The sequence below is a fragment of the Anas platyrhynchos genome, chromosome 27 (genome assembly GCF_047663525.1).
Source record: "Anas platyrhynchos isolate ZD024472 breed Pekin duck chromosome 27, IASCAAS_PekinDuck_T2T, whole genome shotgun sequence".
NCBI lineage: Eukaryota > Metazoa > Chordata > Aves > Anseriformes > Anatidae > Anas > Anas platyrhynchos.
In genome coordinates, this window is record NC_092613.1 from 1152438 (window position 1) to 1169672 (window position 17235).

Consider the following 17235-nt stretch of genomic DNA (forward strand, 5'->3'; position numbering starts at 1 on the left):
ACGATATAGTTTTACTGATTATGTGCCATGGCTTGATTTAAGACATGTAAGGGAACTTTACTAGCCTCTCACTGAAGAATCTTCTTTAATAGATTTCATATTACATATTTCTTTCATTCAAAAAGCTTGTATTTTTCTTCTGCATTCACGTATTAAATTAAATCCACGAAGGCAGTTAAAAGGACTTTTAGAAACAGCTGTTTTAAGTTTTAAAATGACAAAGTAGGTGGTTATCTTGTGTGTGTGTTCTTTATACTCCACTCTCTCGGCAGTGAGACGTTGTCAAGTATATGACTCCATTCCACTTCAGTGGCAGAGTCACTTGGCTCCCACTCCGATTTGCCCTTCCAGTCTTGGCCAAAACACCCCCCTCCCAGTTGGCCAGCCTCCTGTTTATGGCATTGTTTGTTTGCCTTGGTTGAGGTGAATGCCTAGCCAGTATTTTTAGCAGTAATTCACAGAAACCTGGAGCTATTTTTTTTCTGGCATCAATGCAGTGCAAACTTACTGACATAATCCAAGTTGGAGAGTTCTGTTTCCCACTTAGAATGATATTTAATTTGACTCACAGACTTCCTTGAGCAGAGGCAAGACAGTTGCTACTGAAAGGTGAGAAATTGTCTGGAAAACAATGTTGTGTTATAATAAATGTGTTATCATTTAATCCTCTTTCAAACACAGTTCACATCAAACTGTATTTCTGAACTCTCAAAAGAGCTCAGGGTTCATTTAGGGTAAATGCAGCTGTATAACCCACATATTTGTTGTTCCACAGAACTCGCAGCCTGTCCTAAATTCAAATATATATATATATATAAATAAATAAATAATAAAAAGTCCTTAGAGTCTAGGAAAACTTCAAGAACTCTACCAGGATTTGCACTTGGGGACAGCTTCATTTGGTACAATGCTCAGCCCCTGGGCAAGAGGCTTTTCCAGCTGAGTAAAAAGCAAAGTAGAGAAGAAAAATCATCTTCTCACCTCGTAACTAGGCATTACAGCCAGCTTCAAATAGACTGTTGTGGAACCATTAATATTCACAGATGGGAGAGTACTAAAGGAGGGTATATGGAATTCTTGCTCTTGAACTTGGTGATGCACGTACTACTATGAAACTCTAACTGAGAAAGATCTGAGGTATAAAGTGGATAAAATATTGTCTGAATGGGGTCTTGGCATTGCCTACAACAAAATCAATACTGTTAACTAATTCAGCAACTGACAGTGTACAAAATAAATTGTTTTAAAGCATGGATGATTTAATCCTGAAGAAAATTGTTTGTCATTGCATACAAATACTATAAGCATTATCTTAAAAACTCAGCCACATCATAGGCATCTTTCAAAATACGAAAGTCAATTACAATGAGAATGTCCTTTCAAAATGAGACGTAAATTACAGTATTTTGCTGCATTAAACCATGAATCTTGTTGTTTCATTTATGTACTTCTGAAAATTCTCATTGTTTTCCATACTGCATTTTTAGACTTAAGCCAGTTGGATTCCAAATACCGATATACAGCATAGAGACTGAACAACATTCTGCCTGGAATGTTTAGAAATGAAGGCAAACAATGCATGTGATTGCAGGAAAAATGAATATTGAGAGATCTTAATACAACATTAGTAATCATCATATTAGTAATCATTAGTTACTATCTTAGAATAGTAACTTAGTATATTTGATTGTGCATCTGATCATATGTATACATTTTTCACATCTTCCTAAACTACTACAAATCCATGTGATACATAATGAAGGAAAAAAAAATAATAGTGGCTGTAGTGGCTGTTAGGCATAAATAAAATCTTTTTTTTTTTTTTTTTTTAGTAGAGAACTGTTTTCACACACACCGAATTTTTACAAGTTTAGCTGAAATTGTTTTAATTATATATTTGAAATTGATATGCTGTTTTAATTTAATGATGATAAACATACTGATTCAAGCTAAACAGTTGAGTAAAATAAAATTAATTAAATCAAAACATAAAGAATTCTTGGGGAAAAAAAAGTTTGAGGCTTTGATATCATGGCTGCATTCTGTAGTTTAACCTGATGCATCTTCATGTTCATCACTGTTTTGAGGTGCTAGTTTTGGCTAGGATTGAAAAAATCACAGCAAAAACTGCAGTGATAATTTGATGCTGCCACTACATATATACCACCAAGTATTTCCTGCTACCATCCTCACAGCTAAGCCAGGTTTTATGTTTATCCAATTCAGTACAAACCCAGGCACTTTTAATTACTTAATTACAGAGATATCCAGCTGCACTGTGGGATAGGCACATAGCTTTCATTTGACAGAAATTCTAAACAGAATAAAAATGATGCTGCTCAGCTACTGTTTCTGTGTTAGTCATACACGTATTAGTTTAATCTGTAGCAGCTACTCACTGCTTACTAGTCCTCTGGTAAAATATTGCTTTATCTGTAAAATTTGAGACAGCTTAAAGCATGTTTCAGGATTTCAGGAAAAGAAGGGAAATATATTTCTGTTGGTGTATTGCAGTGAAAGTAGATACCTCTCTATAGCTCTAAAAAGTCTTTTGAATATTAGTTTTCAGAGTGGAAACTTTCAGCCAAGTGAGAGATGCAGGCTGTCTAAATGCTGAATTACCATCGAAAGGACTCATGAACAAGAATGGAAATTAAAACAGAAATTTTACACTCTGAACTCTTAATTTCTGTAAAACTAACAACAGAAGAGAAGCAAGGATCAGACACACAGCAATTTAGGTCACTTATTGCTATCATTGATACTAAACAGTTTAAATACCTGTTTCTTTTATAGACCACTATACCAGTATAATTTCCTCTTGGTAAGCAAAAGCACGCATGATATTTATGGGTAGTTTCCCCTCCATCAATGAGGGGCTTAGGATACTAAAATCTAGGGACTTGGACTGGACAAAAAATGATCATGCTTGGGATTTCCCTGTGCAGCTTTGCCAATTGCATTGTACATCTTCTTAGAAGACTCAACAGTTTATTACCTACAGAATAATCGATCTCATCATGATGTGGGAGAAATCAAGCTTTATTAAAATTTATTTATTTATTGTTTTACCAAAAGTTGTATCATACAGGCTGAATGATGAGACCAGAAAGAGTACTGTGGGTTACCTACACCACCAAATTCATTATTCCTGTGGACTTTGCATTATTGTTTTTAAGGACTGCACTCTTGGACAACAGTTGTTTCAAAAACCAAAGCACTTTATGGAAACATCCTAAATCAGTGATATTCTTAAAGCTGATACTTTCTGTTGCTATCTATTTCAATACCAGTAAAGGACTGAATGTCACCAATACCATTCTCACACTGAAGCAACAGCTCCTACTGAATTGTCATGTTTAAACTTGGAAATTTTACATTCATGAATTTTATGTTCAAATATCAGTTTTCACTTAATGGGTTTAAAATTAGATTGTTACCCAATGTGTGCATGCTCTGTGGAGCAGAAGGTCTCATAAAAAAGAAAAAAAAAAAAGAAGAAAAAAAAAACACTCAGATGTTTACATCAGTGAGGTATTCAGCCAGAGACCAATTTCTGAAGGTGGATTACCATTTGGAGTCCGTACCGGTAGCAGTTTCCCTGGCTAGTAGACCAGTTTTTCTCCCACATTCATCATCATTTAGAAAAGCAGAAGTCAGTTTCTGTGGTTAAGAGTTCCTCAATATTTCAGTTTTTTCTCACAGCTGCACTGAGACAGTGGTTATCCCAACGTGTTTCCTGTTACAAATACAAAATTTATTCAGATAGCTTTCTTCTTTACGGTGAAGCAATATTCCAATGCCATGAGAGTTCTGCAGCTTTAAATGCCCAAAATGCCAGAACTGGTAGGAGCCAACACTGCTGCTGCATCCGTGACACCATCCAGTGGCAGACAGCAGTGTGCTCCAAACACCCTGCCTCGCCTCCCCAGAGCTCAGACCATGCCACCCGCACTTCCTCATGGCTTGAGCACAGCAAAAAGGGAACTGGTGATGACCACACTCTGTGTGTCTGCCCTTGTCATGGCTAAATGCCAAGAAAAGCTGTTGTCTGTGAGAGCAGTGCAGCTGCCAGAAGTCAGGAAACAGGCGGTGACAATATTGGAGCTCACATTGCTCACCCTGCAGCAAACAGAGCAATGCCCTGTCCATAGATTGCATGTGAGCTACCACCAGGGTGACACTGTCTCAAAATGGATCACTTCTACATTATTCCACTACTAACAAGGTCAGACGAGATGAAGAAAGAGGAAAATTATACATGTATGAGGAAAATTATCTCTGCCACTGATTCCTGTATGCACTAACACTTGATACTGAACCAGTATCAGTACTCTGAAGGACCCATACTGCTGCCTAGGGCTTCCATACTTCCACTGGAAGGTCCAAATTAAGAAACATACTTCTTACCTTCTGAATTTAAATTTTCAAGTGAGAAATGATGAACATCATACACAGCTGTTTTTTTTTTGTTTGTTTGTTCATTTGTTTGTTTTTGCATAGTGTTGTGGTTTAACCTATTAGGCAGCTAAGCACCACGCAGCCATTTGCTTACCCTCCTCCCTCCCTCTGTGGGATGGGGGAGAGAATCAGGAAAAAGAAAAAGAAAAAAAAAAAAAAAGGAAAGAAAGCCTGTAGGTTGAGATAAAGACAGTTTATTTGGAGAGAGGAAAAAAAAAAAAAAAAAGAAGAAGAAAAAAAAGGAAAATAATAATAATGATGATAAGAGTATTAATACCACTAATGTGTACAAAACAAGTGATGCACAATGCAATTGCTCACCACCTGCTGAACGATGCCCAGAAAGAAAGAAAATTATCTCTAAGCTACACATGGCTCTGTAAAAGGAGTCTAGATAAACTATACTAAAATTCTTTTCGAGTCCAAGCCGAAAAGTGTTGAGAAAACCCCAACACAGAACGTAAAACTTTGGAGTACTGGCTCAATAGTCATGATGTCAATTGGATTTCTGGTTTTCACATTTCTATTTTCACATTAGCCTGCAACTATTATCATCATAATATACAACACCTTTTTTTCCAGCTACTTCATAAAGTTTTGCATTAAAAGTCAGCTGCTTTCCTTGCATGACCATGTGTTTTTGTTTTTGTTTTTTTTTGAGAATGGAAAAGAGGAATCTGAGTATAACATTTTCTCATGTTTGAAAGTGAGCAGCTTAATGGCTGCTGTGATATCAAAGTTCCAACACATTGACTTAATAGTACAATATTGCTGACCTGCAATTTATGTACTACAGTAGCCTGCAATCCCAGAAAGTCCAAAATTGCCACAAAATCATATTTTTCACACCAGCAGAAATAATCACAGACATTTTATTATCAATAATAAATGTATCAAGCTCATATGTCTGCATTTCTTGTGTAACACAGAAAACACTAAGATCAAGGACATGTATGCATCCTACATTCAGCATTTTTATGTCTTTGACAGTGAATGTCGTAGCAATATTGCAGGAGTTCTGGGAAAGCAAACAGAAGCAGAAGGCCGTATTCCCAAGTGAAGGCATCATTGTGTATGAATCACTGAGCTCCCTGGGCCCACCATTTGTGAGCTATGTTACCTTGCCGGGAGGAAGTTGCTTTGGTAACTTTCAGGTAAGTGTCAGCTTCCAATCTTTGCCAGGGGAATTTTATCTATTTATTTATATATTTATTCAGGAAAATTCTTTTGCCATAGAAGATACAGGACAACTACTTCTGTAACAATGAATACTACACTTGACTTTTCCAATCTCATTCTGTCCCAGCCCTCACCGACTTGAGAGACAAGGTACCTGAAGGAAAACAACACAGAGTTCTAGGAATGATTTTACCAGTCTTGTCTCTGGTTTCCAGTCATATCTACAATGAAGTGAAACATTATGAGTAACTCAAGTCAGGCCAGATATGTCCCTTCTACGTCAATAACCAAACCTGTCAAGTTAAGAACATGGAATTAATGAAAAGGAAATCCTTCTATTTTGATCTGAGTTCACTTTTTTTTTTTTTTTTTTTTTTTTTTTTTTTTTTTCTAGACCAAGAAGAACCAGCAAAAGTCGGGTGAAAAATGAAATGAAAAATGTTAAGGCCAGGCAGCTTGCTCACTGCAAGTGCTAATCTGAAAGCAGATGGAGTGCATCTTCATACACTCCATCCTGAGACACTCCACTCAACAGGCCAGACCAGCTGATGAAGTGCATTGCTGTCCTGAAGTTGAATGTGATGGGCTACTTTTAAGTCTCTTGTTTATGCTGTAGTACTTGAGGTCTATGGCAGGACCACAGCACACTCTTATTTGTCTACCCTTCTTTCTTGATCGTGTGTGGGAAAGAGAGAACGTGCAGAGGCCCTCAGCCACATGTTGCACCTGTCACTCTGTGCAGCTACATCCCTGAGCCAAAGTACCAAACTTCATGCTTGTGAAAGGACTTTACACAAACTACAGAAATCTAAAATGAAGCATCCAAACACTTACAGAAGGGTGGGCCCTCTCGATGCACCTCAACGTGGGATCCACAAGTCCTCACGTGGTTTCATCCAGCACACTTCTCTGTCCCTCCTCGCTAAACTTGCTCAGAGGCAGCTGTTACCAAGGTGTCACAGTGACATCATTCAATTCTGTTTCTGAAGTCATCACCGTAGGCCCCTGGCAGCGGCAACACAACACTCTCTCTTGCTAATGCGAATGTCTCTGAAACAAGTAGAGAAGTCCCACTCTCCCCAAGCTGACTTTAATTGGAGTAGTTCCAAAATTATTCTCTGCCCCCCTACATCTGGGGAAGGTGTGTGAGAAATCTTTTCCTTAAGAAAGGATTACAAGCCAAAAAAAGCTTGCTTCTGATACGTTCCCCTTCCTTTTAGAGCTGTTCACCTTTGATTTCCAAGGAAGAAAAAAGAAGGTGAAATCAACAATTCTCCTCCTCCGAGTTGGGAATATGAAATAAGCCCAATTATTTAGGAAGTGTGAAAAAGGAAACTATACATTTCCTTGTTAAACACCTTGTTGCTTCTGAAAACTTTTCCAGTACTTTGCAGCTGCAGTGCTTTTCGGTGGGTGGGCAGCCGAGCTCCATCACGGCCACTCTCTCCCTCCCCCTCCTCAAAGAAAAGGGAGAGAAAATACGAGGCAAAGGGCTCAAGGGTTGAGACAAGGACAGGGAGATCGCTCAACAAGGATCGTGATGGGCAAAGCAGACTCAGCATAGGGAGACAGTAAGATTTCCTGCCTAACTACTACTACTACCAGGCTAGACAAGTGAGAACCAAAGGAAAGAAACCAAAAACACCTTCCTTCCCCCCATCTGAGCTCTTCCAGCTCCTCCCCCCGTGCAGCGCAGGGGAACAGGGGGACTGGACTGGGGGTTGTGCTCAGTCTGTAGCACTTCATCTCCACCACTCCTCGGTCCCTCTTTGCCCCTGCTCCACGTGGGCTCCTGTCCACGGGCTGCAGCTCTGGCCCGGGGCCTGCTCCTGCGGGGGCTCTCCATGGGCCGCAGCCTCCTCCAGGCCACATCCACCTGCTCCACCGGGGGCTCCTCCACCCATGGGGGGGCTGCAGCGTGGAGATCTGCTCCATGGGGGACCCATGGGCTGCAGGGGGACAGCCTGCTCCACCAGGGGCCTCTCCCTGCACAGCCCGCAGGGGAACTGCTGCTGCCTGCCTGCAGCACCTCCTGCCCTCCTGCGGCGCTCACCTGGGGGGCTGCAGGGCTGCTTCTCTCACGCTTTCACAATCCTCTCTCCCAGCTGCTGTTGCACAGCAGTATTTTCCCCCCTTCCTTAAATCTGCTCCCCCGAAGCCCACCCAGCAGCACTCCCTGCCTCGGCTCTGGCCAGCAGCAGCTCCTTTTTGGAGCCATCTGGAGCTGGCTCTGCTCTGATGCTGACAAGATGGGGCTGCATTCATTTCCAAACTGCCTGTCATAAAGGCCTTCACCTTTGCATTACATTGAGGCAGCGGTGATCTCAGCCTTATTGTATTGCTCTGCGTAATGTAGCTCCCAAAAGAGATCCCAAGGTCCAGAACAGACATGGAAATAACTGGGGGGTTGTAAGGAAAACAATTGCATTCCATCTACATGCTTGGGTGTTATTAACAGAGCTTTGTATACTGAGCTGGTGCTTGGTAGGAGAAAAACCATAAATCTTCCCTAGGAAAGTAGGACCCCCTCAGCTACATACTGCTGTGAGGAAACTCAGATGTAAGAACACACTTAAATAACACATCAGCAGAGCTGTTGTGCTCCTGACCACCAAAGGCACCTTTTTCCAACACCGTCGTACTGGAAGTTGATGCAGCTGGTTCCATCCTTAACGTGGGACTGTACAGTGCTTTAAAAGAAATATTTTTTCACAGCTTTGGAGAAAGTGAAGCAGAGAAAACCCCACCTAACCACTGATACCTGGACCCTAAACTGCCACAGACTGACAGCGATGCCCACTGGATATCTCCTGCTGCCTTCTGACTGCTCCAGCAGAAGTCCCGTTTGAATTAGCCAGCAGGTCCCTCTGAGTGGCTTTGCTAAAACTCCCGCCGTAGGAAGTATCCTACGGGAGCCAAGTTGCTAAACTGATGTGTGGTTTTCCCTTAACCCCCTCAGCCCTGACTTTGCAGCTCCTGACGACACTGCCAACGTGTGCAGTGTCACCGTGTGCCAACTAGGTGCCAGCTGCCATGGTTTATAGATTGTAAAATGAGTGATTTGGGACTCGTGAGCACTGAGAACAGGTTAGCGATTGCTTAAGAGCTTTACTTGTGTCGCTCTGGGGCAGGGAGATGGGTGAAACATCTTAGGCTTGAAAGTGATTCCCTGCAGAGGGACGTGCTCAGATCTGCACAACAGATCTGTTGTTTTGCTCACCTTATTAGATCCCTGCTTGAGAGGTTGCTTGCAAGAATCGATTCCTCTTTACCTTGATGTGTCAAGCTAAAGACAAATCTGTGCCAAAGCACTGTCTGATCAGACGAGTGCCTCAGTTCAGGATTGTTCTTGGACAGCTCCAGAAACACCAGGACGATCAGCGCCTTCAGGAACAGATTAATTGGATCTCGAGGCTGTCATAAAACAGGTCCCTGAAGTTTGAAGACTCTTCCAATAGTTTGGGCCAGCAAGGAGCAGCTGTACCTGGCGGCTGCGGTAACTCGGGGCTCAGAGTCTCAGAGAGCGTGCTGAAAGGTGACCCCCAGCTGGCTGCTGGAGGAAGCTGAGGCAGCGTTCAGCTCTAACCTTTGCCTTCTTGGCTGTCATCTTTGCACTCCTGCTGTCAGTGGGTGTTGAGTGTCCTTCCCCCCAGCCTCAGCACGTGCCCTCAGATGTAGGCAGCCTTTAGCAGCTAGAATTCACTCAAATATAAAGAGTACAAATCATGTGTTTTCTGCTTTTGCTTTGGAACTCTTAGCTTGAGGTTTTCCTGCAGGCCATGAGGTTTCTTGCAGCAGCAGGGATGAGTTCTGTTAGCAAGAGGCTGTTCTGTGCTTCGACTGTGGGAAGATGAATGGTTACCTGTGCACCGTTAAATAGAACTTGACACCTAGCACACCGCACTTGCAGCCTGTGGGGTGCTTTAACAAGCAGGTAAATCAGCAGAGGCTGTTTTGCAGCCGGGGTGATGCTGGGTGATTAAAAAGCAGGGGCAGAACAAGGAGTTTCTAGTGTTTGTTCTTGCTTGTCATCCGACTCTCCACTTCCACTGTTCGTTAGAAAAAAAACAAAAACAAAAACAAAAAACAAAAAACAAGGGGTAAGCATCTTAATATCTTTATTACAAATGGAAGGCACAAAACAGACCAGCTACAGAGACTGTCCAAGAGAAATACTTGGTGCTTTATAAACAAACAAGGAAGTACCCTTAGGTGGGTGTGATAATCCTCCTCTAATGCGTTTTTGGAGTGCAAAAATAGATTTGTTCCTTTCTTGCTCTTCTCTCCAGGACAAAGGCAGAATAGGCAACTGCAAAGTTAGACCAGGGAGGTCAGTTTGTTCCATACTGAGAAAGACAAGCCTGTAAAACAAACTAGACAGATTTTCTTGGTACTATTCATCTTCCTTCAGCAAAGGCAAAGCTTATGACACTTGTTGGTGTGTATTTCCAGACCCCCAGCTACTGGCACTGTAGCGCATCTCTAATTCTTTGGTACAAAAGGTTCAAAATCTCTTAATGCAAACATTTTACCAGCACCCTGGAGCAAAAAAAAGAAATCTAAAAATCTTACCAACTTCTATTACAGACCTGCTGAGTGCACCAGAGTTACTCATTTTTATTCAGGCTTTCAGGGGCAACTTCAGTTGGTTTAGTGCCCGGATTGCCGTGTTAGCAGGTGTCAGTTTAAAAAAAAAAAGCTTTTGAGGTCCTTTTTAAAATGAGACTGCTTTTTTGGAATTTAGGGCTGCGAGGTATGCTTGGTTTTGCTTTCTTCCCATTCCTTAGACCAGATCCATTCAGATTCTGAACAGCGTTCCCGGTCTGTTCAGGAAACTGGAAGGCAACAAGCAAAATGATGAGCTCCTTGGGCAGTCAAAAGAGCTAAATCTGGAGAGTGTTTTGAGTCAAACTTCCATGCTAAGGAGCACCAGTAATTGTTAGAAGTAGATGCAGAGGAACCTGCATGGCACTGGGTGTGTTTCTGAAGGTGCTAAAGGTCCGAAGTGACGATTCCTATCCATAGTAAAGAAGAGAAGGAAAGCTTGCACTTAACTACTGTTTTTATTCCCTTTGCCCAGCAGTCAAAAGCAGTAACTAATATGAGAAGCCAACTTTTCCTCTCTTTATTTTAGATTTGGGAAAATTCCCTGCCAAAAAAATATTTCCTGGAAAATTCACTAGTGTTTGTGTGAGTAAAAGGTTTCAACCTTTGATTATTAATTTGTAAGAACTATTTCATCCACTTTTGTCCAGAAGAGTCAGAAATAATTTGCACAGAAATGTGCAGCGTTTTAATGAAAGGTTTCAGAATCACTCTAATTTGAACTTTATCTGGTCTGGTTGCAGGTTTTGTGTTTAGTGTCTTTAAAAAAAATAATAATTAAAATTTCTGACTTCATCTCAGAAAAAAGAAAAAAAAATGCTTGTGGCTAAATAAAATCTGTTGCAGCTCTGCTCATCGAAAAATCATTGGCTGTTAAATTGGACCTAAGTCGTCTTCTCTAACCTTTCATGATCCTGCAGCAATGGATGAGGATGGATATATGGATTAGGGAACAGCACGTGGTGGCAAACCTGTGGTATTTGCTACAGCGCAGAAAGAAAAACCCAATTGCTTCCAAAAAATCCAACTAATTCAAAATCCTTGGCATCATGCAGTCATGCCACTGGCAAAGTGAGCATTCCCCTGCCTCTCAAAGCTTGCTGTACCCTTGATCTGCTGTCTTCCTGCTGTTAATTGATTGCAACTCTACGTGTCTGATCAGGGCTACGAGTTGTTCTCGCTATGGAGATCATACAACATATACTGTGCACGCTTGTGTGTATAGATCTGTTTATCCTGTATGCATGTACATACGTCTGCATATTTGTGTGCTGGCCCCCAGATCACTCATGTTACAAAGCATCGGCCTCGAAGGCATACTCATCAAAATCTTTTGTAGAGCCTCCATTTTTTTCTAGTTCCCTCAAAATGAGAGAATTTTTACGCGCTCTCTGTGTCGAAAAGGCAAAAATTCTGATTTTCACTGTCGCTCTCGCTAACTTTCTCTCACTCCCTCCTCGTGTGTGTATAAACACAGATGTGTGTATGCGTATGCATATCTGTGGATTTATATGCACTGGTATGTTTTTTGCTGTACAGGTAATAAAGACGGGGAAAGGTTTTTGTGTTTTCTTAATAGGTGAAGAAATCTTGAAGACCAGAGATTGGAACATACTGAATTTTAAATTAAAAAAAAAAAAAAAAAGTTAAATTGTCCGGCTGTGGAAGATGGAGCCTCATTTTTGCAGCCACTTTGAATCATGAGTTCATCTCTAAATGCGCTGGGTTTTTTGTTTTTGTTTTGTTTTGTTTTTTGGTTTTTATTTTTTTGAAGAGCTAACTATCCCTGGCTGTCTCCAGTCTGAGAGAGCATTCAAATGGACTTGCTTCCTCTATTAGTTATAAGCTGTTTAAAAGCACATCCTATGTTTGAATTGTGGATGAGAGGTTCCCTTGGCAAAGTGAGGAGGAAAATTCTTCCTACCCCTTTATTTTTAATTCACGGATTCAGTCTTGGTTTGGCCTACAGGAGAAGTTAACTGGAAGTCTTTGAAGATCGATAACTTTGCTGAGGTTGTCCAGGTAGGTGAAATGGAAGACCCACAGTGCCTGGAACGTGCTGTTTAATGCGTCCTAACTGTGTTCTAGAGAAGTTATTTGTAGCCAGAGTTGATTATTGACTTGCATGTATGATCAGGTGGTTTTTTAAGGAGTGACTCCGTTTTCAGGCTTCCAGATGTGCTCCAAGTCATCTTATTGAGGATGTGGAAGAGAACGCTTGCTGACAAAGCTCCTGGCAGCTTTACGGAACTTTCATATTTAGTTAGTTCATGTAGCAGCTGATTTCAAGGCTTTGCTCTCTTCGAGAGACTGATAACTTGATTTGATGAACTGAAGAAAGCTGGAAAAATGTTGGTTCCTCATTATTTTTCACTTGTTACTTTCTTTAGGGTTACTTTTCAAAAGAAGATTTCCCTGCTCACAAGCCAGTAGAAGACTTTCAGCCCAAGCAAGGGTGAAGACAGCTCTCTCCAAGAGCAGAGGAAGGCCCTGTGGAGAGGAGCCGAGCTTTTTAGCAGAACTCGTCGGCATGTCTAAACAAGGAGACGATTGCTACTTCTATTTCTATTCTACCTGTACCAAGGTATGGCTGGCTTTCCTTTGCTTTGCTTTTTTTTCCCCATTTTTTTTCAGGAAGGAGTAGATTAGGAGGAGGAAGCACGCTGGTCTTTGGTTAACTTGAGAACCAGATAGATTCTGAATTCAGTTGTAGCAACATTAGGCAGCAGCATGGCCATTTTTGAGGCTGTACTCTATTTTCCTCGTTGGTTTCCTTTTGGTTCCAGGGAGACAAATGTGCCTACCGCCACTGCAAAGCTGCTCTGGGCAATGAGACGGTCTGCAAGCTGTGGCAGGAGGGTCGTTGTTTCAGGAACATCTGCCGATTCAGACACATGGAAATTGACGTGAGTGCCTAACGATGTGTTCTCAAAATCAATCAACAAAAGCATTTTTCAGTGCCGTAGGTGTACTGATTGTGCTTTTGCAGGATAGATTTGTTTGCTTCAAAATCATACTGGTTTCTGTTACCAAGAGAGGGGGTGGGAGGAAGCAGAGGGAAATAAAATCAATGCCTTAGGTATGTCTTAGCAAGATATATATATTTTTATTAGATGCTGACAGTTTTCTCAACAGATGCAGAATAGCTGTTAAATAGACTGCTAAAACCTGCTGGAGCAGGGGGGTAATAAACAGGCTGTTCTATCGTCATGGGAGCAGGCTTGATAATGAACTCTCAGGTCTCTTCTGACCCACAGTCCTTCCGATAACGCTGTTCTCGCTGCCTGGGGTAGGAAGTGGGGAAAGTTAAAGGTGCAGAAGAACTAAGTCTCCAAGAAGTAGTTCTAGACAGGGTTAACCTAGGCAATTTCAGATGTTCTTTTTCCCTCTGAATAATGCTAGTATAATCCTAGGTGTATTAGTTTAACCCACCCTCAACTGGTGTCTGAGAGTGCCTGTCTTCTCTAACTGAATGATGACAAATCTAAATGTGCATAGTGGTTCCAGCTTATGCAAACTTTGTGAATATGCCCAGAAATACTCCACTTAACTGAGAAACTGACCTTTGGAATGATGTTTCAGCACTGTGTTGTGACAGCTGTCATGATCTGGAGCTGCGCATCTCTTTGCAAGCCTCAGGTGCATGTTATCACGAGCTTTTCTTTCTTTCTGTCTTCAGAAAAAGTGCAGTGAGATTCCTTGCTACTGGGAGAAGCAGCCGGGAGGCTGTCAGAAAGCCAACTGTGCTTTTCATCATGCAAAGGGACGTTACATCGATGGACAATTCTTCCCACCAAGCAAGAGTGAGTTTAGGTCCTTTTTCTTGAAGTGCTGAAGACTTAATTTGGAGTATTACTTAGTGGGTGCCAATCCTGTAGGGGGCATCAGGTAACTGTTCATTTGTGAGTACAGGAAAAGGTCTGCAGTCATAGGTGTACTGCACGGAGTGTACTGCTGGTGTTTGTTTTCTGCTTTCGTGCTCAGCTTCTCTTGGCTTTGTGTGATGTTTGCCTTGCAGTTTGCTTCCTGTTGTTTCATCTTTTGCTGGGTGGTAGGGAGATGTGTTGTTGTTCGAAGGGAAGTCTTTGTTGACGGTGTAAACAGTGATGGGATGGGCAAAAGGAGATGATGAATTCATTGTCTGTGCGGGTTATCTGCCTTTCCTACCACCTCTTTGCTAAATTGTGGTCAAAGTTTTAAACTGCCATATTACCGATGATCATCCTCTTCCTCTAGCTACACTGCCAAGTCCGCCTGAGTCCGCGGACGATGATTTGAAAGTGGCTCAGATGTCACTGCAGCAAAACAAACTTTCTGTCCAGTCAAATCCCTCTCCACAGCTAAGGGGGTGATGAAAGTGGAAAACTCTGAAAATGTCCCAAGCCCTACACACCCTCCAGTTGTAATCAATGCTGCAGATGATGATGAAGATGATGATGGTGAGCATGTTTTGGTTCTTGGAAGGAATTTGTGCTGTAAATGATTGTGTAAATCTTTGGTTTTTGAAGGAATCTGTGCTGTAAAGGAATGTAGAAATCACAGATGACCTGAGGTCTGACTAGCGATAGGGCAGGCAGTGTGGCCAGGTCACTGGTGGCTTTGTCCGGCAGTCAGTGGACAGAACCTGAAACGTTGGAGGAAAGCTTAGAACCACTCCTGGCTTTAGCTGGTCTGTTGTGTAAAGTTCTATGTGAAACTAGGAAGGAAATTTCTTTTTTCTGTCTGAAGAGCAATGTGTTGTGTAGTAGTTAAAGCTGCAGAGAGAATCTAGAGTCCTAGATGTTTTGTCCTAGTGTATTCTACTTAGGAGTTCATCAGGTCAATGTAGCTCTTTAAAAAACAAAACAAAACAAAACAAAAGAGCAACAAAGTTTTTTATATGAAGCATGGGCTGAAGTGTCACTGCATGAGCTACTTAATCATGAACAATCTGGTCTATGCATAACTGAATAGATTTTTCCCCTTCAGACCAACTTTCTGAGGAAGAAGAAACTAAAACTCCTGTCCAGCAACCAGCTGTGGAAGGCAAAAATGGATTATGGGTGATTTCCACTCGCAAAGGCAGTTCTACTGCTACTAAACAAGGTATTCCAGCACCTTAGTAGGATAAATCAGAAGAACTTGACAGTTAACTCAAAAGCAGTGTGGTGTAAAAACACAACAAAATGTAGGGGTGCTGAATGGACTCAGTTATTTCCATGATCTCATTTCTGCCATGAATACCATCATGTGCCAATTGGGTCAGAAAGGTGAACTCCTTTTCTTTACTTTTGGAGAACAAAACAGGGCCACAGCATGGAGTTGAAATGGCTGCATGTGCAGCCTTGCAACCACTGTTGATAAGCCATATCTAACGATAGAGGGATCTAATATCGTGTAAATGGATTAAAATTAAAACTACATTTTTAAGCCTGAAGGATGAAAGGAGGGGCAAAATGCCCTTGGTTCTCTGGCTCTTTCACTTGTGAGGAGTGTTGACAGGCTTTATTCTAAATACTTCAGAAAGTTGCTGAGCGCTAAGAAGCCTGAGGAGCTGTGGTCCTCAGTGAGTGCCTCTAAGCCAGTCTCATGAACTGTTTCCTATTTTCAGAGGGAAATCTGAATTTTGGAATAAAAACACTTGAGGAAATCAAATCTCAGAAGATGAAGGAAAAAAATAAGAGACACAGTGGTGAGTTAGTACAGTCAGTACTTTAGGTGTTAGCTGAGCACGTGTTTCGATGATAGATGGTGGCAAATAAGCATGTTAGGAATAGACACAAGGAGACAGCGTGTGGGAAGATGCTCTTTTCAAAGTTCTTGGAAATCTGTGGCTTTATTAGTTTAGTTGAAGATGGAAGTGGTTCAAGAGGAACTGAGTTGTGTTTTTGGGCTATTCAGCGTATTTTCCTTGAAACAGTAGATCACCGTATTTAAAGCTATGTGGTTATTCCACAAATGCTTGAAAGTCTGCTCCTAACGTCAGCCTAGAGTCCTAAATTGTGATGTGCTGCTCATTTCTTTGTGGTGTTTGAACATTTGCCAGTTAACTGTAAATTCATGCATGTATACAAAGCTGTACGCAGACCAGGAAGCTGCTGATGCTCCAACTGAGTTTCTGGGTGTGCATTACGCTCCTCTTAACATGTGTGTTGGGGGCTTACAGCAGTGCTTACAGTAGAGCTATTTGACCTGCAGTGTGGGTTAAGGTGGGTAACATAGAAAAGGGATTCGGTGTTACTGAAACACTGGATATGTTACTTTTATCATAGTTAGCTTTGTTACATCATGTCTAAAACTAGACTGAAGCTCTTCAGGGCATTGTCCTGTCTTCTGTTTCTGAGAAGTACTTAAATGCTTTAGGGAACTGAAGCTAGAAATACACCCTTTTGTTTCAGTCATTTCACAGTTTAGCTTTCTAAATGTCTCTTTGTTTATCAAGTCTTTAGGGTGGACTAAGCTCTGTGTACTTACAAATTGCTGCATCAGACATGCTAAAGCAGTGTTCCATGTCATTAGTAGGACCGACTTGGTCTTATCTGTTGTTTTAATATAAAAATCTGAAATAATCCATTCACGTATGCTGACATGGTTTGTAGAAAAGCATGACCTACAAATGAGTAAAGCACTAAATAAATAAATAAATAAATTACTACTTGCTAGAAATAACCATTGCTATAATGTTGCCTTAAAATTATATGGTACATGTATATAATGCTCATCTTCTGTTGGTGATGCATGAATCTGAGTAACAGGTACTTTTGGCTGCAGGAGCTGTGTTCACAACTCTTACTGCTTGGAGCAGACTGCACAGAGAGTTGCACTAACAGCCTGCTAGTGATATGCAGATCAGAACGTTTGGGAACTGGGTCATTTATGGGAGCTGTCAATCCATGCCATGATGGTGTTGCAAGTTGGATTATTGAGGGATCTTTTTGTAACGGGGTTACTTACTTCCTTGACACATTAGTGAAAGCCTTCTCTCAAGACTATGGCTCTTGCTAATACATA

General features: G+C 41.5%; 1 long non-coding RNA gene and 1 pseudogene across 1 annotated transcript; one reads left to right on the forward strand and one right to left on the reverse strand.

Annotated features, from left to right (window-relative positions):
* Positions 1–3023: 3023 nt before the first annotated feature.
* Positions 3024–6687, reverse strand: LOC139999608 (uncharacterized). The gene is made up of 2 exons (XR_011805079.1): positions 6475–6687; positions 3024–3739 (listed from the first exon to the last, which is right to left on the reverse strand). It is a non-coding gene; the product is annotated as an uncharacterized lncRNA (long non-coding RNA).
* A 972-nt stretch (positions 6688–7659) lies between these two features.
* The window catches only part of LOC139999607 (kinesin-like protein KIF27), a 35939-nt pseudogene continuing 26363 nt past the window's right edge, over positions 7660–17235 (forward strand).